Consider the following 25,081-nt stretch of genomic DNA (forward strand, 5'->3'; position numbering starts at 1 on the left):
AAAAAAATCAAAATCCTTTAGCTCTAATAAATCTACTCAGAACTGCCTCTGCTTTTGATTTAGTGCAAACAAACAAAGAGCATGCAGGTGTTCAGCATATGTTATGTCACTGAGCTATGTGATTAGTACATTAGAGCTGGTTTTGTGTTGCACAGCCATTAGCATTCAATACGTCAATTGACTGCTCTCTAATTCCAGCTCCCTGTCTAACCACTTAAGACCAGCAGCCTCCTTAATCTCAAGTATTCAACATTTCCTTTTTCCACACAAAAACAATTAATAGAGATGAGTTGTTACAAACCCATTAACTACAATCCTTCAGAAGCATTTTAAGGACAAGTGCTAACACTAATGAATTGCTCAGACAGATTTTCATTGCTGGTCTTGTAAGTATTACCCAATTTATCAGCATCTTGCTTTGTTTATTTAAACTAATGACAGATAAAGCTGGGTTTTGAGGGATGAGCTAACCTAAGTGAATAAATTATAACGATAGGCTTTTGTGTCCCTGTCACACACTTTCAATGGTTCTTGCTGTGCGTTGTCCCTTCTAGGGCTGATTCTGTTGGTCTTGCTAGACTTTTGTACTGAGCTCACCTCTCTGATATTAGATCCAACCCTTCTAAATTGGCCAGAGCCAGCTTACGCAAATATAGATGCCCCTGCAAACCAGTTTGATTGCCCCCCACTTTTCAAATGCAAAGTCCAAGACACAGATTATGCTTTCTTTCCCCTTTCACTCCCTTTTGCCAAGCTGTTTGCTGTGCCAGCTGGGGGCTTGTGAGGGGAGAGTGGAGCAACTGGTATCTGACGGTGGCGTGTATTTTGGGATGGTGTTAGGGAGTTAGTGGACGGCGGCAGGGGCTCGGCAGACACTGTTCCCTCTAAGCTGTGCGCGTGTGTGCACATCAAGTCAAACATCAGAAGATCATAAGAACTGCCCATTGGTCCATCTTGTTCAATATTCTTTCTCTCCAGCAGTGGTTGGTGCCAGCTACTTTGGGGGAAGTTGTTAGAGATCCGGCATTAGGCAGTTATGAAGTAACCTGTCCACAAATAAATTTCTTCTTACACCTGTTATGTAGAATTTGTCTTATATCCTGAAACATGAGGGCTTGTAACTCTTTCAAAGAGAACAGGAGTCAGTCAGCATTCAGCAGTACGCAGGGATAGGCCTCAAGGAGCAGACATGGGCAGGGGGAGAGGGGGAATGAACAACAAAGAGATCCTGCTCGCATTGAAATAAATATCAAAACTCCATGGCAGCAGGATTGGATCCCTGGCACCTCTTAATAGCTTTATTTTTTTATTGTTTGCATTTCTTGGAACATGTTCCTAACTTGCTAATTATTTAGGATTGCTTCTCCCTCTTTAGATATGAGAACATGCGATCAGTTGCTGAGAGGAGTGTCAGAATAAGAACATGATTACTATTGTTTTCTTTATATGACAGTTGAACTACAATTTTAGAAGGTGGAGAGAGAGAGAGAAATATACTTGTGTTGCATTTTTCACTCGGACAAACTCAATATATTGAAAAAACAAGAACAATTTAATTCTATCTGTTTGCAAAATGCAGTTTACTACAGAAATATGTTAATTTTGAATTAACCTGCTATAATTTTAGGTCTGCTGTCCTGTAAAAATTTTACTGGTCTGTAATACAGACCATGACCCCAGTTCTGGAAAGATTTACACATGTGCTTAACTTAACACACTATTAAGCCAATGGGACTTCTTCTAGGGCATACATGTAATCATCTGTGGGATCAGAGCCCATGTGTGTCACTAGACAGTAGTGGAAGTTTTGTCATTGAATTCAATGGGAGCAGAACCAACTCCCTGAGTGCACCTACATGTAAGGCATTATATATATTTGATGCTACATTTTAAAAACTCAAGCCAAATTCTCGTCTCCTACATAGGGGTAACTTCACTGATTTAAATGTTTGCACTTGTGTAACTCAGAGGAGAATTAGACCTACAGTGTAAAATGCATGTGCCAAACCAACCTTGACAACTGATGTCTGTGTGTTTGTATGTGAATGGAGTTATGATGTATCTTTTTCATCTGCAGCTGTTGAGTACCTATTATGAAACTATTATAGTGTCTGATGGTAGGCTGCTTTTTCTTGCAAGTTCTGTTTACAGCGCTTTCATTTTCTTCAGTAATTGTTTCTAGCTGGTGATACTTTTTATTTTTAATAGGTTTAACCTTCACTAGGTTTTCCCTCCCCTTGTGTATTTTCTTTTCAAGGTCCTAATGTTTGCATTGTACCATATAGTTATATTGTATTTCTTTAATTTGATTTTTACAACAATGAAGAGTCTGATAAAGAAGGCAATTTTTGATAGTCTTTAATTCTTTCATATTCCTTCCCTGTGTACTGAAATTAGATAAAAAAATTCATTGCAGATACTGCACACTGACCATTTTGATTTCAGTAATTTTTTAAGCTGACTGATGTTTTGTCTTATAGGCTGACATCCCTTATCTGTCTGGGATTTTAAATATAAACATATACATGTCTCAAGTACCATAGGAAGTTTCTCTACTGTGTGATTAGAGAGAGTTTTACTGAACTTTCTTAACAAGATTTATTTTTGTAATGTGAAGGTTAATGAATTTCATTTCTTTATGGGTTATAGAATGGATCTCTGTATTTGTGTCTGTTTTGGATTGAAAAGAGCAAAGCATTCAAGAGTTTGTACCCAATTGTGTCTCAAATGTGAACCCACTTATAGGAACCCAGTACAGTAGACATTCATTCCACGGCAAATCCTAGTTTGTTGAAGCATGAAGTCTACACATTAAATAGCCTTAATTGTTTTATAGCAAATATAGGAATTGACAGTGACGGACATGCAACTGGAAAGAAATAAATGCCTTTTCTTCTTTAGTTTCAGCATATGCATTCATTTGTTACTTCTTAATAGGCTTTGTCCCAGTCTGACCTGAGGCATGAGGTGGTACAGGGAACATGCTATTTCTTGAGACATCAAGGACCGGTCTTGGACAGCACTGGGCCCCAAAAGAACAGAGACACAGCAAACAAATTGACTTTGATTTACATTTTCCCACACTAATTTTCCTCAGTGGTCTTCCCATTTTTTCTCAGCTGGGTTTTATTGTTTGATCCCTGTACCTGTTAAAGAACAATTTCAAACTCTGAGGTTATAATTCCATTTGGGGGTTCTGGTGTCTACCTGAGCCCCTTTTACTCAAAATTCCGTGATAGAATTACAGCCCCATAATTCACAACTTCCTGTCACTGAGTCTATGTATCCTTAACACCTAATATACTAAACTGATTGTTTGGATACAGGGCCATCACTCATAGTTATTAATGACAAAACTACTGCAGGTGGAAAATTCTGCTTATTTTAAGGTGTGAAAATAGTATGAGGCACTTCTAACATCTGGCTTTGTAGTTTTACAACTCCCAGTTAAAAAGTTACATTCCTTTTACTTAGGGACCTGACTCCAGGAGACTATTTCCCAGTTCTAGAGACAGGTGCCTCCCTGCAGCCAGCACTTAGGCACTGAACTCCAAGAGAGGGGACTGTCCCGGCCAAAACAGGACATATGGTCACCCTACTAATGTCCTTCATGTGTCTGGCCCTGAGCATCTAAAGTATAGGCATTTTCAAAGTAAAAGCTTTAAGAACTTTAACTATAGGAGCTCAGATGGCAGCACTTCATATTTAATGCCTAGAAAAATCTTTGAGGCTAACAAAGAGAAGGTTAAGGGGTGATTTGATTACAGTCTATAAGGATCTACACGGGGAACAAATATTTAATAATGGACTCTTCAATCTAGCAGAGAAAGTCATAACATGATTCAAGGGCTAGAAGCTAGACAAATTCAGACTGGAAATAAGGTTCAAGTGTTTTACAGTGAGGGCAATTAACCATTGGCACTATTTACAAAGGGTTTTGGTGGATTCTTCATCAGTGACAATTTTTAATCAAAACTGGATGTTTTTCTAAAAGATGTGCTCTAGGAATTATTCTGGCAAAGTTCTATGGTCTGTGTTATATAAGAGGTCAGCCTAGATGATCACAATGGTCCCTTCTGGCCTTGGAAGCTATGAATCTATCTGCCATGATGCTAATCCTAATTTAGCAGTCAGGGTATACTTGGTTTCAGAGTAACAGCCGTGCTAGTCTGTATTCTCAAAAAGAAAAGGAGTACTTGTGGCACCTTAGAGACTAACCAATTTATTTAAGCATAAGCTTTCGTGAGCTACAGCTCACTTCATCCGATGAAGGTGCCACAAGGGTATACTTGGATCAATCATGTTCAGCACTGTAAACGCTAACTGTTATTTAAATTCTGGCTAAAAGTGCATGTTAAAATTTTCACTACAGCAGAGGTCAGCTACATTGGTTTTTATAAGCATTAGATTTGACTTGGAGCTTCCATACAACATATGATGAGGTGATGGGGGTGCGTTCTGAGGCTATAGAGAATAAGGAATATAGAATAAGACAGAAAATATCATATTGCGTCTATGTAAATCCATGGTACACTTACATCTTGAATACTGCGTGCAGATCTGGTTGCCTCATCTCTAAAAAGATATATTGGAATTGGGAAAGGTACAGTAAAGGGCAACAAAAATCATTAGGGGTATGGGACAGCTTCCATATGAGGAGAGATGAATAAGACTGGGACTTTTCAGCTTGGAGAAGAGACAACTAAGGGGGGATATGATAGAGGTCTATAAAAGCATGACTGGTGTGGAGAAAGTAAATAAGAAAATGTTATTTACTCCTTCTCGTAACACAAGAGCTAGGAGTCACCAAATGAAATTAACAGGGAGGAGGTTTAAAACAAACAAAAGGAAGTATTTCTTCACACGACGCACAGTCAATCTGTGGAACTCTTTGCCTGAGGATGTTGTGAAGGCCAAGACTATAACAGGATTCAAAAAAAAGAACTAGATAAGTCAATGGCTATTAGGCAGGATGGGCAGGGCTGGTATCCCTTGCCTCTGTTTGCCAGAAGCTGGGAATGGGCGACAGGGGATGGGTCACTTGATGATTACCTGTTTTGTTCATTCCCTCTGGGGCACCTTGCACTGGCCACTGTTGGAAGACAGGATACTGGGCCAGATGGACCCTCGGTCTGATCCAGTAGGGCCATTCTTATGTTTAGTTTGTCTGGGCCCTGCAGGTAGGTTCCTCTTTTCCCAGAGAAGCTGCTGCTCCATCCCTTCTCAGGAGTTCCCCGGACCGGTCCTTCTCCATGCCTTGTCAGCCCCCTTTTGAGCTGTCTGGCTTCCTTTTGGAGCATGCTCTGTAAGTGCAGTGAGGTGGGGTCTTCTGGGCCCAGAGTTGCTCTTTAACCCCTGCAGTCCGAGTGCAGGATATATGCACTCTGTTATATTCCCAGGGTGCATTTTAAGTTGTGTCAGAATTCTGTAGCTTTTGGCTCAGCAGTAGCAGAGAGAGGATAGTTGTAGGTGTGACCGGGCATGCATGCCCCACACTGGGATTGCAGTGGTTAATTCCTCTCATTGGGCCTAAAAGGCCACCCCCCTTCAACCCTGCTGGACATGATCCAGCTGGAGGCCAGGTATAAAAGGGAGAAGCCCAGTTCATTTGGGCCTGACTACTAGAGAGGAAGGAGCTGTGCTGCAGACTCCTGCTGAAGGACCGCTGATGCTCCACGATGCGGAGGTCAGCCAGATGGCAGCAACCCACGAACCCCAGGCTCCCGATGCCACACAGAGAGGAGAGACCGGGGGGAAATGAGACCACAAACTGCAGAGAATCGGGTAGGAAGTAACCCAGGGAGGCTTTGCGGGGTGATGTTTGGAGACATGGAGACTAGCTTGGTGTGTTTCGGCCGGATCCCCGCCGAGCTGGTAGCGGGCAACCCCACCACTGACAAAGTCCTGGGTTGCGACCTGGTGGAGAGGTAGGTCCCAGGTCCCCCTATCCTGACCGCCGCCCACCCTGGTGTGGCGGCGCACTCCACCAGGCCTACTGACTCTGGCCGCTATGCCGTACAGCCCTGATTGCGAGGGCTGTTCTAGTGATCCCGGCCACTAGGTCACGCAGCCCTGATAGAAAGGGCAGGTAGATTGACTTTGACTGTTAGGTCACACTACTCCAAGACCCAGAGGGGTTGCGCAGATTTGCCTGTGGGCCTAACACGACCCATACCCCATCCCAAAAGGGGACAGAGTGTATATGACCTGCGACTGTAGGATTATGTTGAAATAACGGATATGGCTGTCCTTTACAAAATGTGTTGATTATACAGGTGGTATAGATACATGTCATGGTATGCAGGCCTTGCACATTGGTGCAACTAACAATATGAACACTATTGTGCAAAAAGCGTGTCTTTTTTGCAAAGGTTAGAGAGCACAAAGTTGTTGGGTTGTTTTTTGGGGTTTTTTTGTGGGGTAGGAATGCATGTCCAGAAATGACTCAGCAGGATTCCTTCCTGACCTATTCATTTCCAGATGTTCTAATATTTGTAGCATTTTCCCCCGGCTTAAAGGGTAGAACTTTAGAAAGGAAAAGGTAATCTTTTTGTATCCAGGGATCAAGTCTGTTTCATTTTAACTGTTTGGGCACTGGTCTTCTTGAGACCTCCCTGTAACCAGGATTTAAGTTATTCCTTCAGTTTCCTAGGATTATAGTCAATTTTAAAAGCTATTCATAGAAACCAACCCTTAAGGAGGGTTAAGATTTTGCTTTTCACACTGTCCTGTGATACTTGTGCAGTCAGGCTTTATTAGCCCAATTAAACATGAAAAACACATTAACTTTTCACGCAGAAGTATCTTCTCAGGAAGTATTTGCAAAACCATGTAATCGGGATATAATACCAAGTGATATATTTGACGAATGAAAACTAATCCATTATAGCTGGAGTTTTGAGTAGTTCTAATCCATCCAGTGAATAAAACATTTCGAAAATTTATTCGAAGTATAAAATCAAACAAGAATTGCTTTGTGTATTTACAGTATGCTCACTTTTACTCCAGAAACATAAAAGCAAAGCATTTACTTGACATTCATCAAACCCTGTACCTCATGAGCAATGTGGTACCTTATCAGTTTTATGCCAATACACACATACATACAAATTGGCCCAGATCCTCCAAGGAGCTAATGGGGCTCGGCCTGGTTGTAGGCTGACACTTGGCTGACACCCGGATTGATCCAGGCACCTCTAGAGCAAAAGCAGAGTTCTCTACAGCTTGAGCTGAATAGATAGTTGTTATAGACTTATATCCCCTCTGGATCTGGTACAGAGGAGAACACACACTGACCACTAGGTTACCCAGGACCAGCCCTAGACTAAATGGTGCCCCAGGCAAGGAGCATCTTTGGTGACCCCCCTCCATTTGTTAAACTTTAATACCTTTATTTTTTATTACATGTGTAGCCCATTTCATGACTGATACACAATTTGCATGCATTATTTATCCCTGTCATGTAAGACAATACATTTGCATGCTAGGATCTAGGAGGTTAGTGAAAAATGAATCTACGTATGGAATACCTGAAACATTTTACTTCAAACATTCCATTCTCTTTGTTGCTAACAACAAAAATCAGCACCCCAAGCCCAGCAGCCCAGGCAGTCTCCTAGACCACCTGCCCCTAAATATAGCCCTGAAATTACCACCTTCCTCTGGATAGAAGAAGCATTTCCTGAGCATTGATGGCCCACAACAGTTCAAAATCCTGGACAAGCCATGACTGTGTGAGGGGCCAACACCAAGGAGTTAACAAATGATCTCCAGACTAAAAGCAAGACCTCTTACAGTTTGAACTAAAGAGCCAGGTTGTATACCTAGGGCGTAACAGACATGCATCCTCTGTGAATCAAGCACAGAGGGAGATCTATAACGCACACTCACTAGTGGACTACACCTGCACAGACCCCATTGTAGGATGAGGGCCTTGGTGATGATATCTTGTATTTAAACATCTTCTAGCTAAAAATTCCCAGAGGTGTCTACAGAGTAAATTACAAACAAAACTACATTAAAAGATTATTAAGGTTCCAAAGTGAAGCACTGAAAGTTAGGAAATGCCGGAATTAAGATTGCCGTGCAACATTAATTCAGCCTACCTGTGCTTATGTCTTGTTGTGGAAAACGAGTCACACCATCTGTTTGGTTCAAACAGTCTGAGGTCCTTTTATTGACGACAAGCATGCAGGGAGAAGGAGAGAGATGGTCACAAGCAGGTGCCACCCTGGTCTCTCTGTCCTGCCCCTATAATACCAGTCTTATATAGTTTTTTACACTCAAGTCAAATGACACATTTCCTTAATATTTTTATCACTCAAGCATTGTTAATAAAGCCTTATAAGGAGCCAAAGTAAACAGTTTCATAATTAGCACTGTGCTGACGCGCTTTGTTATTATCAAGATCTGCGGTTTGCTTGTGGCAGCATTTTGTCTAGGGGCTTTTGCAGGTTCGGGGGCGGGGGGTTTGCATATAATGGACAGCTAGGGACTTGAGCTAGGCTAGAAGTTGGCTTAGTCTGTTATCTGGGTCAAAATACCACGACCCAGCATATGCAAATGCTCTTAGCTTAAGCTAAATCTTACAAGATGCAGGCCTGTAGGCCTCTTTCGTTACCACTCTTGCCTATGCTGCATACAGTGCACAGATCTTGTCACAGAGTGGGATGGGGTCGGGTTCAACAGCAAGGTTAACAGCAGTTTCCCCCACGGTCTTATCCTACAGTCTTTACACGAACACGTACTATTTTTTCTGCTTGGGAGCCTGCAAACGGGTCACCGAGAGGACAGGAGAAACAGGGTCTCTGCCCTCAGTTACTGTGCACAGCTCACCACAGTCCAGAGCAGCCGCCCTGAGGTGGATCATGTTCAGTCACGCAGAGGGGATGGTGCGCACACGGTTCAGTCATACGTAGCAACTTTGCGGGGATGCTCAGTGAGGTCCGAATCTATGGAGATTTTAGCTGTTAAACTCAAGAGCATGGTTCAACTGAGATTTTTCTATAGCTTATAACTTGGCCAAATTTAGGTAGATTTTCATGAGGATGACGAGGCACATTTTTGTCACAAGGGCCAACCCCTGCCAAATTTCAAGTCACTGCTCCAAAGGATTGGGGTGTGGGATCTGTTCAAAAAAAAGGTCTCCAGAATTTAACAGCAGCAAAATAATGTATTTTTCACTAGCCTTCTTTGAAGAAATAGCTGAATTGTTTTGGCTGCAATTTTCCTGGAAAATGTCAGCCTGCAGCAGACATCTGGCATGGAAAATTTCAGCCCCAAAGGTTAACATTTGCCAAAGTTATAAGCAATTGAAAACAGTCACCTTTATGCTCCCCTGATTATGCTTTCCACTGGGCTAGTCCTCTGCTTAAGCTAGGAGTATTGTAACTTGCCCCCAGCTGCCTAGATCTCCAAGGGAGGAGCTGTTCTAGCTGGTAGGCATTGTCAAGCGATGCTCCTTTCCCTCTGCTATGCCTCTGGCACTGAGAGTGGTATGGAGATGCATAGAAGTTGCTATCCCATCTGAAAATTCTCCCATGCAGGAAGAACCCTTAGTGGGTTGGTTGACTGGTTTTCTGGCAGCTTTGCACCACTAGACCAGGGCACAGTTTCCAATGATGAGACCATGAGAATTGGTGGAGAATCAGGCTATTGCCTTGTCAGTAAAAGAGATTAGCTTCAAATTGCATAAACAAAAGGAAAGCTACAACCCACAAGTTTTAAAGTCCATAGAGTATAATTGTAAAATGGAAAAGGAAGGGGAAGTTCCAGAGAGAGTGACAGAAGTTGCTCTGAATGTCTTTACTGACATAGAGGTTATAATTAAAGCTGCTTCTGCAATGTCAAGTTTTATTGCTTTTAGTAGCAATGTAATCCTGTTTCTGTTAACTCAGAGGGCCAGTCCCTAACCTCAGTTACACCAGTGTAAATCAGGAGTAAATGCACTCATCATCGTACAATCTTTCCTGTATAAGTAATTTTTAGGCTGGATAGGACTACTATGAAGTCCTTAATATACTGATAAATGATGAGTTCACAGTGAATATACATCTGTTATGTGAATGCACTGGCCCCTAAGGACCAGGATCTTCCTCTGAGTCTGCTTTGCAGTGCTCTGGTGGCACAAAGAAGCCATAAAGGCACTCTGACAGGTGGGGATTCCCACACTGTGGAGGAATCCCCGGGGGGTGCAGAGCCATCATAGCTAATTCTATACCATCTTGCCTGACATCCCTGACTGAACCAAGAAAAGATGGTATGGCCAGAGTGCTCTTCCAGCAGCCCAGCCATGTGGAGGCTGTTCCAGCCAGTACAATTTAGAGCAGCCTTAAGTCTGCTAAAAGTTGCTTCTTAGGACTGAACTAGCCTACCAGTCTGAGGATCAGAGAGACACAAAAATAGCTTAGAATATGATCCTTCCTCACCTTCTGAGGTGTGCTGGGTGCCAAACATCTGGTTCTAACAATCTGTCCCTAAGTCCCTAGGACATCAGTATTGAAAAAAAGACACCCCACAAACTCAATAGCTGTTTTTCTCAATGACAAAAACAACAAGGAGTCTGGTGGCACCTTAAAGACTAACAGATTTATTTGGGCATAAGCTTTCGTGGGTAAAACACCACTTCTTCAGAAGCATGGAGTGAAAATTACAAATACAGGCATTATATAATGACACAAGAAGGGAAGGGAGTTACCTCACAAGTGGAGAACCAGTGTTGACAGGGCCAATTTGATCAGGGTGGATGTAGTCCACTCCCAATGACGTAATTCAGTCAAACTTTAATACGCTTTAAAAGGTGATGGTCTTAAAAATTCTACTTTAAAAGCAATCAGTGCTGCCACAAGACTACTAATTCACATTCTATATTCTGTGCAGAAGCAGTCCATCTCACTTGGCTTGTTACACTTCTAAATTTTAAATCACCACTTCTTGCTGTCAGAGAGTGCAAAGTTTCAGCTTTAAGACTTGGCAGCCTGTAACTTTACACATTTAGAATATCTTGGAATGAGAGCCCTGGCTGGGATGATTTGGTTGGTGTTGGTCCTGCATTGAGCAGGGAGTTGCACTAGATGACCTTCTGAGGTCTTTTCCAACCCTAATCTTCTATGATCTTCTTCCAAAAGAATCATGGCTAAGTTCAACTGATCATACAGAGCCAATGCGCATGTAATCTTGAAATGATAATAGCTGAATATTTACTGAATCCCAAATAACTAAAACAGCAAAATATATATACACAGAGCAAATCAGGATTGGATTCTGTTTTCATTTACACCAGCATACATCTAAGGTTATTCTTTGGACCGCCAAAGCCTGGCCATTTCCCTTTAGCCTGAGAGAGAGAGAGAGATACTGTATATGAGTAAAACCAGACTACCACCTTCTCTGAGTTTCCTAAACCCTTGATGTAGTTGATTTATTTGAGCTTCTTTCCCTAGGGATCTTGATTTCTCTGAGTGTTATTGTTACTATTGTAGCTGTTTCTACTACTTGCCTTTCTCCAAACACTTTGGAGAATGACATTTTCCATATGAGGAAAATTGTGTTTTAAGTAACACCTTTCAAGATATAACTTGTTCCCTGTCATCTCAGATTGGGTGCTTCAAACATTCTCTTTCACATTTTCTTTGTCTAATGAAATTCTTGATTATATTTCAGGTGCCAGAGTGGATCAAAACTTTGCAAAGAAGGTATGCATTTGAAATGGCAGAGAAAAGGAACAAAGTGACAGGTGGGTATGTCAAGGTTCCTTCCCCACTCTGAACTCTAGGGTACAGATGTGGGGACCTGCATGAAAACCCCCTAAGCTTATTTTTACCAGCTTAGGTTAAAACTTCCCCAAGGTACAAACTATATTTTGCCTTTTGTCCCTGGACCTTATTGCTGCCACCACCAAGCATCTAACGAATATAACAGGGAAAGAGCCCACTTGGAAAGGTCTTTCCCTGCAAAATCCCCCCCAAGCCCTACACCCCCTTTCCTGGGGAAGGTTTGACAAAAATCCTCACCAATTTTGCATAGGTGAACACAGACCCAAACCCTTGGATCTTAAGAACAATGAAAAAACAATCAGGTTCTTAAAAGAAGAATTTTAATTAAAGTAAAAGAATCACCTCTGTAAAATCAGGATGGTAAATAGCTCACAGGGTAATCATTTTCAAAACATAGCGAATCCCTCTAGATTAAACCTTAAGACACAAAAACAGGAATTTACATTCCATTCAGCACAACTTATTTTATCAGCCATTTAAACAAAACAGACTCTTAACGCCTCTCTAACTAGATTGCTTACTGACTTTACAGGAGTTCTGACCTGCATTCCTGCTCTGGTCCTGGCAAAAGCAACACACAGACAGAGAGAACCTTTTGTTTCCCCCCCTCCCTCCAGCTTTGAAAGTATCTTGTCTCCTCATTGGTCATTTTGGACAGGTGCCAGCGAGGTTACCTTAACTTCTTAACCCTTTACAGGTGAAAGGGTTTTTCCTCTGGCCAGGAGAGATTTAAAGGTGTTTACCCTTCCCTTTATATTTATGACAGGGTATCATCCATATTTTGTTATATTCTCATGGCTTTCAGATCTCTTTGGTTTATTGAACACCATCCAAATTAAAAGTATTTAGATGGAAGCAACATGCTAGAAACCTGTCAAACAACTGTACATTGCTAGGAATATTTATTTTATGTCATTTTGTGTATTTCCAAGGGTTTGAACAAAAGAAGGGTATAGTCAGTATTGGGTAATATTTACTATATTACACTTTTAACGCAATCATCAATTGTGTAAACCTATTCTTTTGAATGCCAGTCAGCCTAAAACCCATTTCATTTGCTGCCAAGGGAAGTGCTAGAATTTTGCAATCAAATGCTTGTTGCCTGGTGCCATCGCTTCTGGAAATTCTGCTTTATGCTTGGTCCCTAGGCATTGAAGAAATGTTATATATATATATTACCAAGGAAAGCCTGTCTTTCTAGCTCTGTGTTAGCATTGTGGTCCTGCCAGGCATATTGTCTCTGTCCCTCCATAAGAGAGCTCTATTACTGTTACTATTGTTTCAGTGACACAGGTAGCAGCTGTCTGTGTGTGAGACCACCACCAAGAACTAGCTCACATTCCCTTTCTTTAAACCCAGCAGCTCGATGGCAGGGAAACTGAGATTTTTTTTTTTTTTTAATATTACAACTTTACAAAATCCCTGTTGCTGCAGCACCTCTTGATGCCACCAGAAAAATTGCTAACCCTATCCTTTCTGTGGCTCTCAGATACAAAGGGAAAGTGACCACATTTACCAGAGGAAACAGAGGGGAAATGACTAGAGTTACTTTCCTTCCTTCTATGACCATCTGCTTTCAAATGATACAGAAGACTAAATCTATCAAGGTACTTATAAATTTCCCTACACCATAGTGTCTGGGAATCTCACAACACTCCAGTGAGTTAGAGAAGTACTATTATCTCCATTTAATAGGTGGAAAACTGAAGCACTCACTGTCTTGCCCAAGATCATTCAGGAAGTCTATGATAAAGCAGCATAGGAAACCCAGATTTCCTGAGTGTTAACCAATGCCTTAATCACAAGATCATCCTTCTTATTTTTATGTTGTAAATATCTGTACAAATTCCCCTGGTAAAAACACTGACAAATGTTCTGTTCAAAATAAATAAGGAATATATTGCTTGACCAATAATTCTAGGCTTACTGAGGTTCATAGAGTTGAATATTTGTGGGCTGATGCTGGTGAATTTATCGATTTTTTTCAGCACTGTTAAATATGGCTACTTTTATACCATGCCACTACTTTAACATACTGGTTGGAGGATCAAAATGCAATGTTTTCTACATGTACCTTTATCCCATTGCTGTTATTTTTATTAAAGTAAGTTTTTAATCTGTTTTTGATTGAAAGAATCCCTTAAGAGAGACTGAACATTCTTGTAAATCAGCTACAAGTACCAGGAACCTTCTGCAAAAGCAATTTAAATTTAAGAATCCTTACTAAGAAGCAGGATCGGGAATCAGAACCCCAAAGAAAATGAAATGCTATCAAATACTAAAAATCATGAAAATATGAAGACTGTTATTAGAGATCTGCAGACTCAGTATATCATGTTATCAGAGCTGTGTGAAATACAGAGCTTGTTAAACATCTTTGACAATGTTTTTCCCCCACAAAATTTGGCCATTTTTTGCAAAAGCTTCTACTTTTGCAAAAACACTGATTCTGTGAAATTTACTATTTTCAGTTCTAGGCCTTTTCAATGCCAATTTGGATGGACCAGCTTAATCACATTAATCCTCAAAAATCAAAATCTTAGATTTGGAAATTAAATAAAAAACAATTTTGATAGGAAAAAAAACAACCAAAAACCATCAGTACGAAATTCCAAACAAATTTTCAAAGAAAACTAATTCCATTTTTAAATCCCATGGAGTGAAACAGATTTTGAAAATTTCAAAGTTTTAGTAAAAAGAAAAGGAGTACTTGTGGCACCTTAGAGACTAACAAATTTATTTGAGCATAGTTTTATTTTTTATTAGTTCAAGTGAAATGCCTGCTTTAGTGCCCCTTAAAGCCAACAGAATGGGAGCTGGATCAAGGCCCTTGACCTCAGACTGTGCTTGGTGAAAGGTCTGCCATAATTCAGGAACCTTTCAAGTGAACCTGGGCCAGTTCAGGGTCATGCACAGAAAACGTATGACGTTTGTGGGTGTTCACGATTTTTATGTGAGAGCAAATGAAACTCAATTGGTTTTGACTCCACTTTCTCTTTTGAAAAGTGGTTAGTGACATATTAATAAGGGCTAGATTGTGACTTTCTTTCTGCTCAGAGTAATGGGAAGCATGTGGTTATGCTGCCCCAGGAACAGCTCAGAAGGGAGACTGATCCCCAATTACCCTCCTGTTCCTCTGCTGTTTCAAAGCAGAAGTAAACTCTACTGGGTCTAGACCAGGAGGTGTTCTCTATCTGGTAAGCTCAGGGGCAGAGCCAAGGCTCCCCCTAGTCTCTACCCAGTTCAACCTCCTCCTGCCTACTAACACAAAGTGGGGGAGCATAGCTGCTCTGAGGAATCTATTTCCCATCCCACAGTGCTGCTCCCTCATGCCTGACTAGGCAGGCCACAAGTTGGCCTTTAATCTTTTGTTTGTTTCTTTTTAAAGATAAAGAATTTGTATTGTCAGCAATTGTCTTGTTACATAGTGTAAGCAATGAAAGGGAAGGTGTCAGATATCCAAAGGGAGGAATTCCAACTGGGTTAACAGGACAGATTAGGAGTTGCAGGAATGACAGTGTTATAAATTAGAATGACCATATTTCCCAGAGGGAAAATGGGATACCATGTGGGAGCCCAAGTGCCCCTCCCCACCTCCTGTGCCAGGCTGGACAGACTCCCCACCCAGTCCCCCATTCAGGGCTGGCCTGAGCTGCTCATCTGAGCCCTGCCTGCCCCCCATGCAGGGCTGGGATTGCTGCTTGCCCGAGCCCTGCTTGCCCCTGTGCGGGCTGGGGCTGCTGCTCATTCGAGCCCTGCCAGTCCCCTGTCCGAGCCCTGCGTCCACTCAGAGTGAGGCTGGCATTGTTGCTTGCCCCCGCCCCACACACACAGCCCACGTTCCTCTGCACCCCACTTTTGACAAACTGAGGTGCCAAGAGCAAACAGGACAAATGGCCACTCCTTCCACAGAAGTCAGGATGGCCAGGACAGGGCTTAAAAAAGGGACGGACTGAGCCAAAACGGAATATATGGTCACCCTAATTAAAATGACTAGTTCTCAGTTTGGAAATGGAGTTGGAAATATCTCCATCAGGATTTTTATTTCCCTGCTTCAGCACAGATGATCCTGTTTTATGGAGCTCTCTATTTCCAGAAGATATTGCTGAAATCAGAAAGAAATAAGTTCCTAGATAATTTTTCCTTGGGGTTACCCTCTGGTTCACAAACAAAGCCTGATGAACTCATTTTTCTCCATTTTAAAACTCCTTCACTGCTCCTTAAACAGCCAGAGTGGTTGCTGTTGACTTAGCCGAAGGCGCTCTTCCTTTCTTCTTCCCCCTTAAGTGCTGAGCACTTTGCTCTTATAATGCTCTCAGCCCAAGTAGAGAGATGATCAAATATTTCATGGCTGTTTCAACTTAATAATTGGAAGGATTCCATTCAGTTGTCATATTGTACTTGGATGAACCCGGAAGTTCTTAACTCCGTTTTTACTCAGACAAATTCCCTCAGGATTTTGTATATGTAAAAAAGGTGCTGTGATGAATAATGCAACTCGCCGCAAGTTTAGGAAGGTTTGATGTTCACTAGAAGAATCACTTCAAAGCTAGATTACTACTGTTCATTTGATCTATGAGTAAGGAGAACTGACTGTGGCCCTTTAAACATGAGTAATGGCAGTACATGACCTTTATAGATACCCAGGTTGACATACCGCATTTTCTTGTCTGTTAGTCTACTCCACATCTTTTATTTGTTGCACAGTGCTGATGGTGCTATTCCTGCCCTTCATGTATATTTTAGTGCAGATGGATTTCATTTTGTTCTATTTTTCCTGATATTACAAATATCAGGCTTAACCTACAAGCATTGCAACTGGATGTAATGCTGTCCCACTGAAGTCAATGAGACAACAAATGGCAATAAGTGCTATGTGCATTAGTAAGTGTTTGCAAAATCAGATCCATAATTAATTGCAGTTAGTTGTGTTATGCATCTAATATACCAGTAAAATATGTAGGGTGGTGTCAAGGTTCCTTCCCCACTCTGAACTCTAGGGTACAGATGTGGGGACCTGCATGAAAACCCCCTAAGCTTACTTTTAGCAGCTTAGGTTAAAACTTCCCCAAGGTACAAATTAATTTTATCCTTTGCCCCTGGATTTCCACTGCCACCACCAAACTTTAACTGGGTTTACTGGGAAACGTAGTTTGGACATGTCTTTCCGCCCCCAAATCCTCCCAACCCTTGCACCCCACTTCCTGGGGAAGGTTTGGTAAAAATCCTCACCAATTTGCATAGATGACCACAGACCCAAACCCTTGGATCTTAGAACAATGAAAAAGCATTCAGTTTTCTTACAAGAAGACTTTTAATAGAAGTAAAGGGATCACCTCTGTAAAATCAGGACGGTAGATACCTTACAGGGTAATTAGATTCAAAACATAGAGAATCCCTCTAGGCAAAACCTTAAGTTACAAAAAAGGCACAGACAGGAATAGTCATTCTATTCAGCACAACTCTTTTCTCAGCCATTTAAAGAAATCATAATCTATCACATACCTAGCTAGATTACTTACTAAAAGTTCTAAGACTCCATTCCTATTCTATCCCCGGCAAAAGCAGCATACAGACAGACACAGACCCTTTGTTTTTCTCCCTCCTCCCAGCTTTTGAAAGTATCTTGTCTCCTCATTGGTCATTTTGGTCAGGTGCCAGCGAGGTTACCTTTAGCTTCTTAACCCTTTACAAGTGAGAGGATTTTTCCTCTGGCCAGGAGGGATTTTAAAGGGTTTACCCTTCCCTTTATATTTATGACAGGTGGGATTTTCTAAAGCGCATAGCATTAGCTTATCTATTGACTTCAGTGGGAGCAGAAGTACATCAATGATGAACACTTTCAAACATTTCACCCCTGAACTTAAAAACAATTTGGTGATGCATTCCTCTTCCAACTATTTGTAATGGGTTCAGTAAAATCAATTTTCTGGATGATTCTACATTCTGATTAATTGAAACAATATGAAAACCAGTGAGTAATAGCTTTTCATTACGGGATTAGTTATATCAAGCCAAAATATAAAATTAAAGGATTAATAGGTTTGTTTGTATTTTTCATAAGTGTGCAGGGGAGTTGTTATGCACTCGTCCTTTAGTTTACAACACTTCCTATTGTTTAAAACCTTTTCTGACTATGAACACTGAACACAACTTTTTATATTTAAGATCTACTGGAGTCTGGAGCTGTGGATAAGGCCTTGTCTATACTTTGGATGAGCCCTGTGTAATGGTGTTGCAGTGATCCCTCCCTCTCTGGATCGGAGGGAGGCCACACCACCTCTCTATGTTGCCAGGATCACTGCCTAGTATCAGGGGAATTAGGAAACCAGGTGTTAGCATCCCGACTGTCTTAATGAGGTGGAACCCCAAACAGTAAGTGGCCAAACTTCTGACCCTCCAAGTCACATGCGACAATCTTCAGAAGTTTGAGAGCCGCAGGACTGCTGCTGGGATTCAGGGCTTCAGCTCTGCAGGGTGGAGGGTCCCAGGACTTCAGGCCCATGGGAGGCTCCTGCTGGGGTTTAGGGCTTCAGCCCTGCAGGGAGGGGGGCCTCAAGGCTTCAGCCCCATGGGAGGTGCCTGCCCAGGGCTCAGGGTTTCAGCCCTGTGGGGAAGGGGGTCTAGGGGCTTCAGCCCCATGGGAGGCACCTGCCCCGCTCCTGCTGAAGCCCCAAGCCCTGGCATGCACACACCATGGGGCTGAAGATACCAGGAGGAAACCCAAGGAGGAGGGTGCAATGGGGGAGGCCTCCTGATTCATACTGAGAAAGTAGGGCAATCAGTTATCTTAGGTGCCTGTACATGAACACAAGAAGCCTGGGAAACAATCAGGAAGAATTGGAAGTCCTGGCACAGTCAAGGAACTATGATGTGATTTGAATAACAGAGACTTGGTGGGGTAACTCACATGACTGGAGCACTGTCATGGATGGATATAAACTCTTCAGGAAGGACAGGCGATGAGAAAAGGTGGAGGAGTTGCACTGGATGTAAGAGAGTGGTATGATTACTCAGAGCTCCAGTATGAAACTGGAGAAAACTCCATTGACAGTCTTTGAGTTAAATGTAGAGGCGAGTGCAACAAGGGTGATGTCGCGGTGGGCATCTGCTATAGCCTACCAGACCAGGAGGATGAGGTAGACGAGGCTTTCTTCGGACAACTAACTGAAGTTTCCAGATCACAGGCCCTGGTTCTCATGGGGGACTTCAATCACGCTAACATCGGCTGGGAGAGCAATACAGTAGTGCACAGATAATCCAGGAAGTTTTGGAGAGTGTTGGGGACAACTTCCTGGTGCAAGTGCAGAAGGAAACAACTAGGGACCATGTTTCTCTTGACCTGCTGCTCACAAACAGGGTAGAAGTTGGTAGCAACCTGGGTAGCAGTGACCATGAGATGGTAGAGTTCAGGATCCTCACAGAAGGAAGAAAGGAGAGATGCAGAATAGAGACCCTGGACTTCAGAAAAGCAGACTTTGACTCCCTCAGAAAACTGATGGGCAGGATACCTTGGGAGGCTAATATGAGGGGGAAAGGAGTCTAGGAGAGCTGGCTGTATTTTAAAGAAACCTTACAGAGGGCACAGGAACAATACATCCCGATGTGCAGAAAGAATAGCAAATATGGCAGGCGACCAGTCTGGCTTAACAGAGAAATCTTCAGTGAGTTTAAACACAAAAAGGAAGCTTACAAGAAGTGGAAACTTCAACAGATGCCTAGGGAGGAGTATAAAAATACTGCTCGAGAATGCAGGAAGGCCAAAGCACAATTGGAGTTGCAGCCAGCAAGGGATGTGAAGAGTAACAAGAAGGGTTTCTACAGGTATGTTAGCAACAAGAAGGTTGTCAGGGAAAGTGTGGGACCCTTATTGAATGGGGGAGGGAACCTAGTGACAGATGATGTGGAAAAAGCTGAAGTACTCAATGCTATTTTTGCCTCAGTCATCAGACAAGGGCAGCTCCCAGACTGCTGCACTGGGCAGCACAGTACAGGGAGGAGGTGAGCTGCCCTCCATGGTGAAAGAACAGGTTAAGGACTATTTAGAAAAGCTGGGCATGCACAAGTCTATGGGGCTGGATACAATGCATCTGAGGGAGTTGGCTGATGTGATGGCAGAGCCATTATCTTTGAAAACTCATGGAGATCGGGGGAGGTCCAAGATAATTGGAAAAAGGCAAATAGAGTCCCATCTTTAAAAAAGGGAAGGAGAATCCAGGGAACTAGACCAGTCTGTCTCACCTCAGACCCTGGAAAAATCATGGAGCAGGTCCTCAAGGAAACCACTCGATCATGTATTGCCACCAGGCCCCCATCCCTGCACAGCAAGCTGGGATCTTCACCTTGGGTAGAGGCTGTGGCAAACAGCTGATTGCTATAAGAAGAGTCACTGCTTTTGCAGCTGCCTCTCCCCAAGGAACTAAAGCAGAAGCCCCTCCCTGCAGCTCCCAGCTGTTTGCCTCTGCCTCTCCATGCAGAGCTAATACCTGGGAGCTGAAGGGAGGGACTGTTGAGGGAAAGAGGGAGGGGGTATGCCTGGGAGTGTGTGACTCAAGTTGTTGGGGGGGGGGGTGCAAAACCTTTAAATTCTGCACCCCCATGCTCAGCAGGCACCAGCTGTATCTGGCAGAAGTCCCTAGCGCCACTACCCCACCACAGGACAGACCCCCCCCGAGCTCTCCCCTACCCCCAAGTCTGGTAGGCAAAGAATGGAGATGTGTGGGTGTGGCCTCTGGGACCCTCACTTTAACTGTAAAAGAGCCAAATGTGGCTCATAAGCTATGGTTTGGCCACCACTAGTCTATAGGCTCTGGCCCTCAGGCAGGGCAGAGCTAATGAGCAGTCTGTAGTGCTCTAGCCCCCAGGCAGGGCAGAGCTGCTAAGTACTCTATAAGCTCAGGCCTTCAGACAGGGAAGAGCACCACACACAATCTGTCATCCTAGCTCTGGCAGATGACAAACAAATGCAGGCCTTTGGCCTATGATGGGGAAGCTGGTACCCTGTGGGTGGGGTTGGCAGCAGCAGGGGACAGCAGGATCTGGGCCCACCCTACTCCACTGGATCCCAGCCCAGGACCATAACAGTGGCAGACTCTGCCACTGGGTCAGTGGGGAATCCAGGCACAGCACGCTGACCTAAATTCAGGCAGCAACACAGTGAGACTGGAGTTGGCTGTTTCTGGGCTACTTCCTACTATCCCTGCATTCGGTACCTTGGCTCTGTGGGTGTCCTCAGCCTCCTCAGGGTAGGCAGGCAACGGCAGTCCTGGCAGCTCCCCTGCAGACATAGGCTCCTCCAGGAGGAGGGCGCCCCTTGGTTCAGCAGCAAGCAGGATGCATCTGTGTCCCTCACTGTCTCAGCCCCATGGAGGTGGAAGCTACGCCTTTTATACTTCCTGTTCCACCTTCCCAATTCTGGCAAGAGGGGCAAGTCTGGTCTGGCTCTGCCTACCTGGTCACAAAGGGTGTTCCCTCCCACTCTGGTTGGAGGATTTCCAATAAGGCCTCACTACACTCTGAATCAGCCATTAGTGGCCAGCAACCAGCATTGCAGTTCTGGTGCAAAGCCCAAATGTAGGCAAGGAAAACTACAGTTTCAAGCAGGATTAACCTCAATTTATACAAATCACATGTCTCCGTGTCTATGGCTTGGGTTTGCAATGATGCAGCCTCACTAGTTGTTGGCTTCCAATGGTTGAATCCCAAGTATAGACCAGGCCTAAGCCTTGAATATTACCTTTTGCTGACAATGAATCTACAGTGGTACAGAAACAGTAATAATGCTGGACTTAGTTTGTCCGTGTCTAGATGTGTGTTCAGCACTGGTTCAGCTGCACTTGTTACTGATACCTGTTGTGAGAATGGGAATTTTCAAAGTGTTGTATGAAACACTGGAGATTCAGGCTTCTGCATAGGCACAGGCATGGGATACATCTGTTACCATCGAGGTCAATGGTAAAACTCCCAGTAAGTACAATAGCAGCAGACTGAGGCCAATGCTGACTGCCTTTGCTAATGCCACCCTATGTCACTCTAGAATGTCATAACAACAAACTGCTACATGATATTAGTTGGTGATAGATCTTTTGTACAGTTCTCTGCCTCTTTCTTGAATGTTGAAAAGCAATTGAAGATTCCAGAAAAGCAAGAAAACATGTTTGCAAAGATGTCCCTCCAATAAAAGAGAGAAAAAATGCTGACATCCAAATGATCTGTGACAGATGGTGGGGGAGGTCAAAGAAGGGAGAAGTTCTCAAGTTGGACAAAGAAACAAGGGTAAGTATCAGGAAAGAGGCTGAAGAGAGACAAAGGGGTAATTAGTTATAGAAAGAAAATGCAAGACTGTTTTTCCCCTCCCTATTTGTTTGGTGGTTGTCAACTTGAAAGATTACATGTGTCCTCAAACAAATATTAAAAATTTAATCAAGCAAACAAATCAGCAGTAGAGAGCAGCCTGGCAAATTGGGGAGACAGCAGAAGCTGGAGGAATTATTGTGCCTATGAGAGGCAAATAATTGGGGAGTATGAGAGAAACTGTAACAGAAGCAGACAAGGGAGAAAATTTCAGGAGAATGAAACAGCAAAGCAAATACAGAAGATAGAGAATGGAGATTGATCTGGACTCCATAGGAACAAAGTATACAGAGTTCTACTCGGGGTTTGGGTTTATGATCCAGCAGTAACTAGACCAGCTGATAAGCATAGTAATTATGATCCCTTCATTGCTGATATACACGCAGTAACTAATATACAGTAAGGTTGCCTAGTAATAGAAAATTAATTGGCTGGAGCCACCTAATGTGAGTTCAACAGCCGGAGAGCTATTAAAGTGCATAATGAGCACAAGAGCTCATTCATTTCTGGGGGTGCTCACCAAAGAAAATGCAGAAAAGGAGGAGAAGAACGTTGGCACCTAATATTTTGAACTAGTTGAACTATGAGGGGAGACCAGCATTTGGAAATCAGTGTTCCAAACTCATCCCTGGTGAAATTCCATTGATTTCAGTGGAGTAACATCAAGGATAAATTCAGAGTATAGAATCATAGAATATCAGGGTTCAAAGGGACCTCAGGAGGTCATCTAGTCCAACCCCTTGCTCAAAGCAGGACCAATCCCCAATTTTTGCCCCAGATCCCTAAATGGCCCCCTCAAGGATCGAACTCATAACCCTGGGTTTAGCAGGCCAATGCTCAAACCACTGAGCTATCTCTCCCGCACCCCACCAAAAAAATTTAAAAAAATTCTTCACAAACAGCTTCACTAGGCGGTAGCTGAACAAAGGGAATGAGGCTTTGCAACTGTTTTTGCCCAAATATTGCTCCAATGTTTTCCTTTAGACTACAGCTTCCAGTAATACACATCACTGAGTGTTTTTTTCCTTGGCCAACCTGATTGGTGCAGTTAATTCACACTCCCATTGAAATGATATAGTATGCTTGTAATATTTGGACCATTTTTGCATATTCCTTTTTAATATTTCATTGAAATTCCTTGTGCTGCACTGCCAGGGTATAAAACAATTGCTGCATGCTAACAGTTGTTCCCTGTTGTCATGGGTAAGGAGTTTTCTGAATAATTTTTCCATTGTGATCAAATACCAGACAAGTTCCAACCTTTGTAGATTTGTGACAAGTAAAAATGGTAACATCACTTAACGCACACAGTGAACTCAGAGCTTCACCTTGAAATCCAAATGTTCCAACATGCATTAGATCAGAGAAATCAGTAGCAAAGTCAAAAGGGAATAATCAAGTATCATGCGAATAAACTCTTAAAATCCTTTGAATTTTCTTCAGGATCAAAGAGACTGCTATTTTTAAACAATATCATTGATATTGTTAAAACGGTTGTTAGATATATTGTTAAACATGTGACCAGTTAGTAAGCTGGCACACCCTCCTTAGAAAGGCATCATGATCTAGAAGGGAGCATGGGATAGCAATCAGGAACTCTTGAGTTCTGATCCCAGCACTAAGAAAAGGAGTACTAGTGGCAACTTAGAGACCAACAAATGCACCCGATGAAGTGAGCTGTAGCTCACGAAAGCTGATGCTCAAATAAATGTGTTAGTCTCCAAGGTGCCACTAGTTCTCCTTTTCTTTTTGCGAATACAGACTAACACGGCTGCTACTCTGAAATCTGATCCCAGCACTGGCACTATTCACTTTGAGCCTGAGCCAGCATCCATTGATTTCAGTGGCACAGGACCAGCCCTTGCATGACTGTAGGCCTTTAGGTCCTGATTTTCAAAAGTGGGCTCTCAGTTTTAGATGTCCAATTGGAGACAGCTTGGGGCCTGGTTTTCAGAAGTGCTGAGCTTCCAGAACTCCAACTCTCAAGTTGGGTGCCCAAAAATTCAGGGTGCTTTGAAAATGTTGATCTATCTTCTCTCTGTCTCAGTTTCTCCGTCTGTAAAATAAAATAACACCTACTTTGCAGGGGGTTGTGAAGAATAATTTAATGTTGGTATAGTACTTTGAAAATAAAATATTCTAGCTGAGTTAAGTATTCATATATGATAGGTTTCAGAGTAACAGCCGTGTTAGTCTGTATTCGCAAAAAGAAAAGGAGTACTTGTGGCACCTTAGAGACTAACCAATTTATTAGAGCATAAGCTTTCGTGAGCTACAGCTCACTTCATCAGATGCATATCGTGGAAACTGCAGCAGACTTTATATATACACAGAGAATATGAAACAATACCTCCTCCCACCCCACTGTCCTGCTGGTAATAGCTTATCTAAAGTGATCATCAGGTGGGCCATTTCCAGCACAAATCCAGGTTTTCTCACCCTCCACCCCCCCACACAAATTCACTCTCCTGCTGGTGATAGCCCATCCAAAGTGACAACTCTTTACACAATGTGCATGACAATCAACTTGGGCTATTTCCTGCACAAATCCAGGTTTTCTCACATCCCCCCCACCCCCATACACACACAAACTCACTCTCCTGCTGGTAATAGCTCATCCAAACTGACCACTCTTCAAGTTTAAATCCAAGTTAAACCAGAACATCTGGGGGAGGGGGGGTAGGAAAAAACAAGAGGAAACAGGCTACCTTGCATAATGACTTAGCCACTCCCAGTCTCTATTTAAGCCTAAATTAATAGTATCCAATTTGCAAATGAATTCCAATTCAGCAGTTTCTCGCTGGAGTCTGGATTTGAAGTTTTTTTGTTTTAAGATAGCGACCTTCATGTCTGTGATTGCGTGACCAGAGAGATTGAAGTGTTCTCCGACTGGTATATGAATGTTATAATTCTTGACATCTGATTTGTGTCCATTTATTCTTTTACGTAGAGAC

At 42.8% G+C, this 25,081-nt stretch overlaps 1 protein-coding gene and 1 pseudogene across 1 annotated transcript in view; both read right to left on the reverse strand.

Annotated features, from left to right (window-relative positions):
• Positions 1-25,081, reverse strand: part of KCNK12 (potassium two pore domain channel subfamily K member 12) — a 64,488-nt gene that overhangs the window by 20,648 nt on the left and 18,759 nt on the right. The gene's annotated exons all lie outside the window — the stretch shown is intronic.
• Positions 23,007-23,513, reverse strand: LOC140908218 (mismatch repair endonuclease PMS2 pseudogene; annotated as a pseudogene).

Source organism: Lepidochelys kempii, chromosome 3, assembly GCF_965140285.1.
Source record: "Lepidochelys kempii isolate rLepKem1 chromosome 3, rLepKem1.hap1, whole genome shotgun sequence".
NCBI lineage: Eukaryota > Metazoa > Chordata > Testudines > Cheloniidae > Lepidochelys > Lepidochelys kempii.